The sequence below is a fragment of the Amblyraja radiata genome, chromosome 28, assembly GCF_010909765.2.
Source record: "Amblyraja radiata isolate CabotCenter1 chromosome 28, sAmbRad1.1.pri, whole genome shotgun sequence".
In the NCBI taxonomy this organism is placed as follows: domain Eukaryota; kingdom Metazoa; phylum Chordata; class Chondrichthyes; order Rajiformes; family Rajidae; genus Amblyraja; species Amblyraja radiata.
In genome coordinates, this window is record NC_045983.1 from 9,715,549 (window position 1) to 9,725,269 (window position 9,721).

Sequence of the window (9,721 nt, forward strand, 5' to 3'; positions counted from 1 at the left end):
ATATAAGGAATCGATTGATTGATCAATCGATCGATCAATTGATAGATAGATCAGTCGATCGATCAATCGGTCGATCGGTTGATTGATTGATTGGTCGATCAGTCGATCGGTGAATTGGTTGATTGGTCGATTGATCGATTGATTGATTGATTGATTGATTGATTGATTGATTGATTGATTGATTGATTGATTGATTGATTGATTGATCGATCGATCATGGAGACAGGCTACTCGGCCCATTGAGATCACCTGTCCACACTAGTTCTATGTTATCCCATTTTCGCATCCACTCCCTACACACAATTCAAAGAAGCCAAATGAGCCTGTGTAATTGCCTGTGCTGAGATTGTAATGTCCAGGAATTTGAAGCTACTAAAGGGCCTGTCCCACGATGCGAGTTTACCCAAGAGCTCTCCCGAGTTAAGAGTGAAATCAAACTTGTGGTAAGTACGTAGAATGTACACAGCGGGTACGTAGGAGAGCGTGGATGTCTCGTAGCGGCTTGTAATGCTAACGGCAGGTACTCGGGAAACGCGGTAACTCGTGAAGTTTTTTCAACACTGTGAAAAATGTCCAAGAGTAAAAAAATACTCGTGATGAAGTACCACGAGTTTGATTTTTTTTTTAAACTCGGGAGAGCTCTTGGGTAAACTCGCTTCGTGGGACAGGCCCTTAACTTTCTCCACTGCCAGCCCACAGAGTCTCCAGACTTTGTCTTTCTGAAATCAATTATGCAGTTTACACCCCAACAGTATGAACATTGACTTCTCTAACCTCAAGTAACCCTTGTTTTCCCTCTCTCTCCATACTCCGACTACATTTTATCTCTGTTAGCTTTGTTGTATTGCACCTGCACACATTTGGGACCTGGGAGCACCTGGAGGAAACCCATGTAGTCACAGGGAGAACATGCTAACTCCACATAGACAGCACCCGAGATCAGGATCGAACCGAGGGTCTCGGGCACTGTGAAGTAGTGGCTCCACCTTGATGTGTGTATCATTTTATGTGTTGAGTGGGTCACTCTGCACGGTGAGCGTGTCCCCACACAGCGAGCGTTTCACTCTACATGGTGAGTGTCACTCTTTGTACAGTGACTGTCAAGTTACACACAGTGAGTGTGTCACACTACTCACTGAATGTGTCACACTACTCAGTGAGTGGACACTCTGCACGGCGAGTGTGTCACGACACAGTGAGCGTGTCACACTACTCTGAGTGTTTCACTCTACACAGAGTGTGTCATTTTATGCTATGACTGTGTCACTCCACACTGCAAGCTTGTCACTCTACACAGCGAGTGTGTCACTCGACACAGCGAGTGTGTCACTCTACACACCAAGTGTGTCACTCTACAGTGAGTGTGTCACTCTACACAGCGAGCGTGTCACTCTACACAGCGAGCGTGTCACTCTACACAGCGAGCGTGTCACTCTACACAGCGAGCGTGTCACCCTACACAGCGAGTGTGTCACTCTACGCAGCGAGTGTGGTCATTTCAGGCCTGCACCCCGATACTTGGCCCTGTTTTGATTCACAAGGTAGGGTTGGGGTGGAAGATTGCAACCTTCACGTGGTCCGCCCTGTTTCGACGAATGCAATCAACCCGGCGTGCACAATCAAATAAGATCAGATAGAACAGGTTGTCCTACAGCTTTAGGCTGTGCACGCCATACGCAAGAAGAAGAAGACAGGTGGGGTTGGGGAGATGGCCTCCCCCAAACAGCCACCCCCTCCCCCCCTCTCCCCCCGTCCACTCCCCCACCGCCCCTCCCTCAGCACCACAGGTGTCAGCTGAGGCAACCAACTAATTGACAGGTTTAAACCAGAGCCCTTCTCCTGTGAGCCCATTGCCTCTTGCCTGCCATCGATAAAAGGGAGTGGAGTGGTGGAGGAGCTGGTTAGAGGCAACCCCGATACACGCCCACACTTCATTACGAGGTAAATGTTGCCGCACTTGTGTCTGAGATTTTCTGTGCCGGTTGGACAGAGTGACATTTGTAGAATGACACAAACGAATGTAAGGGACATTTTCTCTCTGGTGTTTAATTTGTGCAACGTGTCAATTAGGTCACGGTGGAATAATTAAAGATGTGAGAAGGGGCAACGTTTAAATGAAGATAGACACAAAATGCTGGAGTAACTCAGCGGGGCAGGCAGGATGTCTGGAGAGAAGGAATGGGTGAGTTCCTTCCTACACAAAGTATAAAGGAGATGTGCTGGGCAAGTGTCTTTTTTACACAGTCAGTGCATGGGATGCTTTGCCTGGGGCGGTGATGGAGGCAGATACAACAGTGGCATTTAGGATGTTTTGCATGGCCACACGGACATGCAGTTAATGGAAGGGAAACGCATCACGTACAAGCAGAGGAGATTAGTTCAACTTGGCACCATGTTTGAAAGAGCGCAGAGAAGATTTATAAGGATGTTTAGTTTAGTTTAGAGATACAGCGCAGAAACAGGCCATTCGGCCCATCGAGTCCGCACCGACCATCGATCCCCGCACATTAACGCAGCCCTACAAACACGTGGGTCAATTGACATTTAAACCAAGAGAATTAAATCTTGCTGGCGGAGGGGAGGAGTGGACGAGGGAGAGAGGGGGGAAGGGAGGGGGTGGCTGTGTGGGGGATGCCATCTCCCCAACCCAACCCCATCTGTCTTCTTCATCTTGCATATGGCGTGCACAGCCTTAAGTTGTAGTACAAACCTGTACGTCTTTGGAGTGTGGGAGGAAACCGAAGTTCTCGGAGAAAACCCACTCAGGTCACGGGGAGAACGTACAAACTCCATACAGACAACGCCCATAGACGGCATCGTACCCAGGTCTCCAGCGCTGTAAGGCAGCAATTCTATTGCTGTGCCACGGTGCCATCCACAATTGTCGCCAGGACTCGATGGCCTGAGCTATCGGGCGAGGTTGGGCAGGCTAGGACTTTATTCCTTGGAGAGCAGGAGGCTGAGGGGTGACCTTAGTCAAGTCAAGTCAAGTCAAGTCAAGAGAGTTTATTGTCATGTGTCCCAGATAGGACAATGAAATTCTTGCATTGCTGCAGCACAACAGGATATTGTAGACATATATACAGGTCAGATCAGTGTGTCTATATACCACAGAATATATATACACACACACATTTGGAAACAGATAAAGTGCAATAGGTTGTTATAGTTCTTAGTTTGTTTGAAGTTGTGTTTAACAGTCTGATGGCTGTGGGGAAGAAGCTGTTCCTGAATCTGGATGTTGCAGATTTCAGGCTCCTGCACCTTCTACCCAATGGCAGCAGAGAGATGAGTGTGTGGCCATAATGGTGTGGGTCCTTGATGATGCTGGCAGCCTTTTTGAGGCAACGACTGTGGTAGATCCCCTCGATGGTAGGGAGGTCAGAGCCGATGATGGACTGGGCAGTGGTTACGACTTTTTGTAGTCTTTTCCTCTCCAGGGCGCTCAGGTTGCCGAACCAAGCCACGATGCAACCGGTCAGCATGCTCTCTACTGTGCACCTGTAGATGTTCGAGAGAGTCCTCCTTGGCTTTCCGCAATCTTCTCAGGAAGTAGAGGCACTGTTGTGCTTTCTTTATGATTGCTTCAGAGTTCTGGGACCAGGAGAGATCTTCGGAAATAAGCACGCCCAGGAATTTGACCTTATAGAGATGTAATTAGATCATGAGGGGAATCGATAGGGTGAACGCACAGTCTTTTACCCAGCATAGGGGAATCAAGAACCAGAGGGGAAAGATTTAATAGGAACATGAGTGGCAACGTTTTCCACACAGAGGGTGGTGGGTATATGGAATGAACCGCCAGGGGTGAAAGTGAAGGCAGGTCCTATTGGAAAGGACAGGTTGAAAAGGACAGATACATGGAGAGTAGAGATATAGATGGGTAAGGAACAAATGTGGGCAAATGGGACTGGCTTAGATGAGGCAACATGGTCAGCATGGACGAGTCGGACTGAAAGGCCTTTTTCCGTGCTAATTGACACACAGACATTGTGGGCCTTCTATTTTTATATACCTAAATAGCACCCCTCCCCCCTCCCTTATATTCCTCTGAAGAATTAGCCAATAATTACTTTGGACTACCTCTAGGCCATAAGGTCATAAGTAATAGGAGTAGAAATAGGCCATTCAGCCCATCAAGTCTATTCTGCCATTCAACCATGGCTGATCTATCTCTCCCTCCTAACCCCATTCTCCTGCCTTCTCCCCATAACCTCTGACATCTCTGGACTAATCAAGATTTTATCTATCTCTGTCTTAAAAATATGTTATTTTTAAAAACAAACGCTCATCATATGTCAACCCGCTCATTCCTGGGATCGTTCTTGTAAACCTCCTCTGGACCCTCTCCGGAGCCCGCACATCCTTCCTCAGATATGGTGCCCACAATTGCTCACAGTACTCCAAATGCGGCCTGACCAAAGCGCCTTATAGAGCCTTATACAGCATCACATCCCTGTATTAGTGCACAAGCCCTCTTGAAATAAATGCTAGCCTTGAGTTTGCTTTCTAATGTTGGTATGTGTATCCTTTCTCAGGTTTGGGGCTGATAGGGCAGGGGGTGAGGACTGGAGAGTTGTGGTGAAATAAACGGAGCTATTACCAGATTATTGTCGCTAAATATCCCCCATTCAAGATAGTACCTTGAAACATTCGCCAGCAACAATAGGAACCCAGAATATCAAAGGCACAGCCGGAGGGATTTTATGGTAATTAGTCATAATAAGGATTATAATATGCTTCCTCATCAAATGTGCTTCTGACAGCGTCCAGACCTTGCTCTGAAGCCTGGTGTTCAGCAGAGTGCACTGATAAGGTTGTTGTCTTCTATTCAATTCGCCTCGTCTGTTCATCATTCACTATTTACTCTCAATTTCCATGGGTTAGATGTTCCTTCAGAGCATCCTTGTCCATACTCACGGCCAATTAGCTAAATTTCACTTCATGTTTTGTGTCCTTTTTTTTTCAAAGCAAACATTACTATTGGGGCATGGAGATCGCTGGTCACAGATCACTGTGGACTCTGCTCTCTGACTGAAGAAGCGGGCTGTGGTGACTTAAAGCAGCGAAGCTCCCACCACCCCAGGTAAATCAGGAACAGGAGGAGGAGATGGGGTGGGAAACGAGTTCAGATCCTGGGAGGTGAACGCGGGAGAGAAGTAGAGTGGGGCGGCATAGCGGTGCAGCTGGTCGAGCTGCCACCTCACAGTGCCAGTGTACAATTGCTGTCCGTGCAGAGTTTGTACGTTCTCCCTGTAACAGAGTGGGCTTTCTCCAGGGGCTCCAGTATCCTCCCACATATCGAAGATGTGTGGGTTTGTAATTGGCCTCTGTAAATTGGCCTTAGTGTGTAGGGTATGAAAGTGGGATAACATGTAACTTGTGTGACAATAGACAATAGATATTAGGTGCTGGAGTAGGCCATTCAGCCCTTCGAACCAGCACCGCCATTCAATGTGATCATGGCTGATCATCCCCAATCCATACCCCGTTCCTGCCTTCTCCCTATATCCCCTGACTCTGCTATCTTTAAGAGCCCTATCTAGCTCTCTCTGTGGGCAATCAATGGTTGGCATGGACTCAATGGGCCGAAGGGCTCACTGTAGTTCTGAACGAACTAGAATCATACAGTCATGCAGCACAGATAAAGGCCCCTCCGCCCAAATTGCCCCTTGCCGACCAAGATGCCACATCTATATGTCCCACCTTCTGGCGTTTGGCCCATACCCTTCTAAATGGCCCCCGGTGTGTTACATCAATGCCAGTGTGAAGGAGAGTCTCAGTTGACCCTGAGGCTGCCTCGGCCACTGTTTCTGGGTCTGTGCGGGGGGAATATCACCTGATATAACTGAACACAACCAGGTGGCACGATACACTTCTTTTGTAATATTTCACATTATAAAACACAAAATTAAACAAAAGCCCCCTCTTTAAAGTTGACAACTTAATTTAGCTTAATTCATCTCAGTTTGGTGACATTTGTGCATGAATTAACCACACTAATGCTTTTGTTCGTATGATTTAAGTTTATTGTTCATTTATCGTAAAGTACCAATTATTAAAAGACATTTACCAACATTGCGCACAGACTGATGGAGGGTTAATATTATTCTGTTTGAACTTCCAGTTGCGTGACCCCAACGTTTTCTTGTTTTTGTGCAAAAGCACTCATTAGAATCCCATCCCCAAGAGGTATGAGGCTGTGAATGCATCTTTTATTTATGGCTAGAACTGTCTCATTGAATACAAGAAAGGTTAAACTATATTTTAAAATGATTTCTTCCCTACACCTGTCTCGGGGGTCTTTTATTTTTTCACCGTGCTGTTCTGGTGCAACGTCTCCTGACTGCCATTTTCTTGGGCATCCTGTTCCCTGGACTAGACCCCATCCTTGGAGGTGATGGAGGAAGATTGAGGAGTAGGAGGAGGTGTTTTGCTGCCTTTCTAGGTTTAATAGAGTCATAGAGTCCTACAGCGTGGAAACAGGCCCTTCGACCCAACTTGCCCACACCGGCCAACATGCCCCATCTACACTAGTCCCACCTGCCTGCGTTTGGCCCATATCCCTCTAAACCTGCCCTATCCATGTCCCTGTCTAGATGTTTCTTAAACGTTGCAACAGTCCCAGCCTCAACTACCTCCTCCAGCAGCTCGTTCCATACACCCACCAACCTTTGTGTGAAAAAGTTACCTCTCAGGTTCCTATTAAATCTTTCCCCCCTCACCTTAAACCTATGTCCTTAGATTCCTCTATACTGGGCAAGAGATTCTGTGTGTCCGCCCGATTTATTCCACTCATGATTTTGTACACCTCTGTGTGATCGATTCTCATCCTCCTGCCCTCCAGGGAATAGAATCCTAGCCTGCTCAACCTCTCCCTATAACTCAGGCCCTCGAGTCCTGGCAACATCCTTGGAATGATGTGGAGATTTCTCCCATGTGCCTAGGTTGTGGGGCTAATGGAGCTCTGAGCTTGGATCTTAAGTTTAGTTAAGTTTAGTTTAGAGATACAAACAGGCTCTTCGACCCATCGGGTCCATACCGACCAATGGCCACTAGTGTGTAGGATACACTAGCTCTATCCTACACACTAGGGACAATTTTACAGAAGCCAATTAAACTGCAAACCTGCACCTCGTTGGAATGTGGGAGGAAACTGGAGCACCCGGAAAAACACACACAGGTCATGGGGTGAACGTACAAACTCGTCACTGTTCCACTCCTGTGCACAAATGCTTTGTGGAGCCACCTGACCGAATACAGACAAATATTTGACTCCTGATTTGTCAACTCATTCTCAACGTGAAATAGAGATGCTTTGGAATTTAGTTTGCATTGGTTAAAACGTTGTCACTGCTTTGTGGAGCTTAAAGGATTGAATGGGTAAAAAGTTTTTTTTTAAACTGCAGGTGATAGAAAACTATAGGAAGATAAACCTAGTAAAGGTGCTGCTTCACAGCGCCAGGTACCCAGGTTCAATCCTGACCTCCAGTGCTGTCCGTGTGGAGTTTGCATGTTCTCCCTATGACTGTGCTGGTTTCTTCCAGCTCAATTTAGAGTTATTTGCTTTATGGGGATTTTCCCTTTTGGTGGTCTGTTGGTCATTTAAGCTGATATTTCAGATGTCTGCATTAGGGTACTCAAGTACAATGGGTAGAGCAAATGGGAAAGTGCAGAGTGCAGAATATAGTTCTCAGCATTGTAGCGCATCAGTTCCATGCACAAAATCTTTTGCAAATTACCAGTGACGCTGCGGTAGAGTTGCTGCCTTACAGCGCCAGAGACCCAGGTACAATTCTGCCTATGTGTGCTATTAGTACAGAGTTTGTACGTTCTCCCCGTGACCACGTAGGTTTTCTCCGGGTGCTCCCGTTTCCTCCCACACTCCAAAGACGTACAGGTTTGTTGGTCAATTGGCTTTGGTAAAGATTCTAAATTGTCTCAGGGGTGAAGGACTCTAGTGTATGGGGATTGCTGGTCGGTGCCGAAGGGCCTGTTTCTGAGCTGTATCTCTAAACTAAACTAAAACAAAATAAAATCTGTAGTTTATTGTGTCTACTACCTTCATTAATTTTGCACTTCCAACTTGGAAAGGATGCAGAGGAGATTCACCGGGATGTTACCTGGGTTTGTGAGCTTGACTTGTCGATAGAGGTTGGATAGGAGCATAGGATGCTGAGGGGTGACCTTATTGAGATGTACAAGATCGTGAGGAGAATGTATAAAGTGAATGCGCATGGCCTTTTACCCAGGATAGAGGATTCTATAACCAGAGGGCATAGCTTAAGGTGAAAGGAAAGAGATTTAAGAGAACCTCACTCAGAGGGAAGTCCATATCTGGAATGAACTGCAGATGCGAATACAATTACGATTTTTAATAGAAATTTGGACAAATATATGGATAAGAAGAGTTTAGAGAGCTGTGGACCAAATGACTTGCCCTTTATGCCTTGTGATCATTACTTCCGAAGAATCCACCAGGGACTTTACTGGAAGTTGGACAATTTATACTGGACAATTTACATTTACACAAAGCCAATTAACCTACGTCTTTGGAATGTGGGAGGAAACCGAAGATCTTGGAAAAAACCCACGCAGGTCACGGAGAGAATGTACAAACTCCGTACCGACAGCGCCCGTAGTCGGGATCGAACCCGGGTCTCTGGCGCTGCATTTTGCTGTAAGGCAGCAACTCTACCTGCTGCGGCACTGTGACCGCCAACTTGGTCAACATGGACAGGGTGGGCCAAATAACCCGTATCCGTGTGGAGCAGCGCTAAGATCCTATGACTCTAGATGTGTTCATAACGATGTGTATGATCCCAAAGATACGCAGGGTTGGTAGGTTCATTGGCCACTGTAAGGGATGATTGAAATGAGGTTTAAGATGATCAACATAGTTGGCAAACCAGCCTTAAGGTGAGAGGAGAGGAATTTGCAGGAGACCTGAGGGGCAATTTCTTCACATAGAAGATGGTGTGTATGTGGAATGAATAACTCAGCGGGACAGGCATCGTCTCTGGAGAGAAGGAGCGGGTGATGTTTCGGGTCGAGATCCTTCTTCAGATGCTATCCACCACTGTTTATTCATGAAAAGAAGAGGAAGCTGTAGAGGTGGATTCAATGGCAATGTCTAAAGATATTTGGATAGAAACATAGATCGGAAAGGTTTAGAGCAGTGGTTCCCGACCTTTTTTTGGCCATGCCCCACCTAATCACCTCTAAAATCCTGATCCCCCCCCCCCCCCATATTTTAGCACGAGCAGACAAAGAAATAATTCTCAGAAAATGGAATTTACTCAAAATAACATCTGAAACATAAACTACATATGTTTACCTGATGCCCCCCTTAAAAATCAAATTGCCCCCCTGTGGGGTGTACGCCCCACGTTGGGAACCACTGGTTTAGAGGGATATGGGCATGGTTATAAAACCTGGTTGTGATGAGCAAGTTGGGCTGAAGAGCCTGTTTCCATGCTGTATGACTTGGACTCAACAATTCTAAAGTATTAATTCTGATGATGCCAGGAAAGTTTCTTTAGATAAAGGGCAGTGGAAACCCAAAACGGTTCCATGGCGGAACTGATAGTGGCTTTTAAGAGGCTTTTGGATGGGCACAGGGATATGCAGGGAATGGAGGGGGACGGATCACATGCAGGCAGAGGAGATTAGCTTAATTTGGCATGTTTAGCATCCCTGTACTATTCCATGTTCTACATGT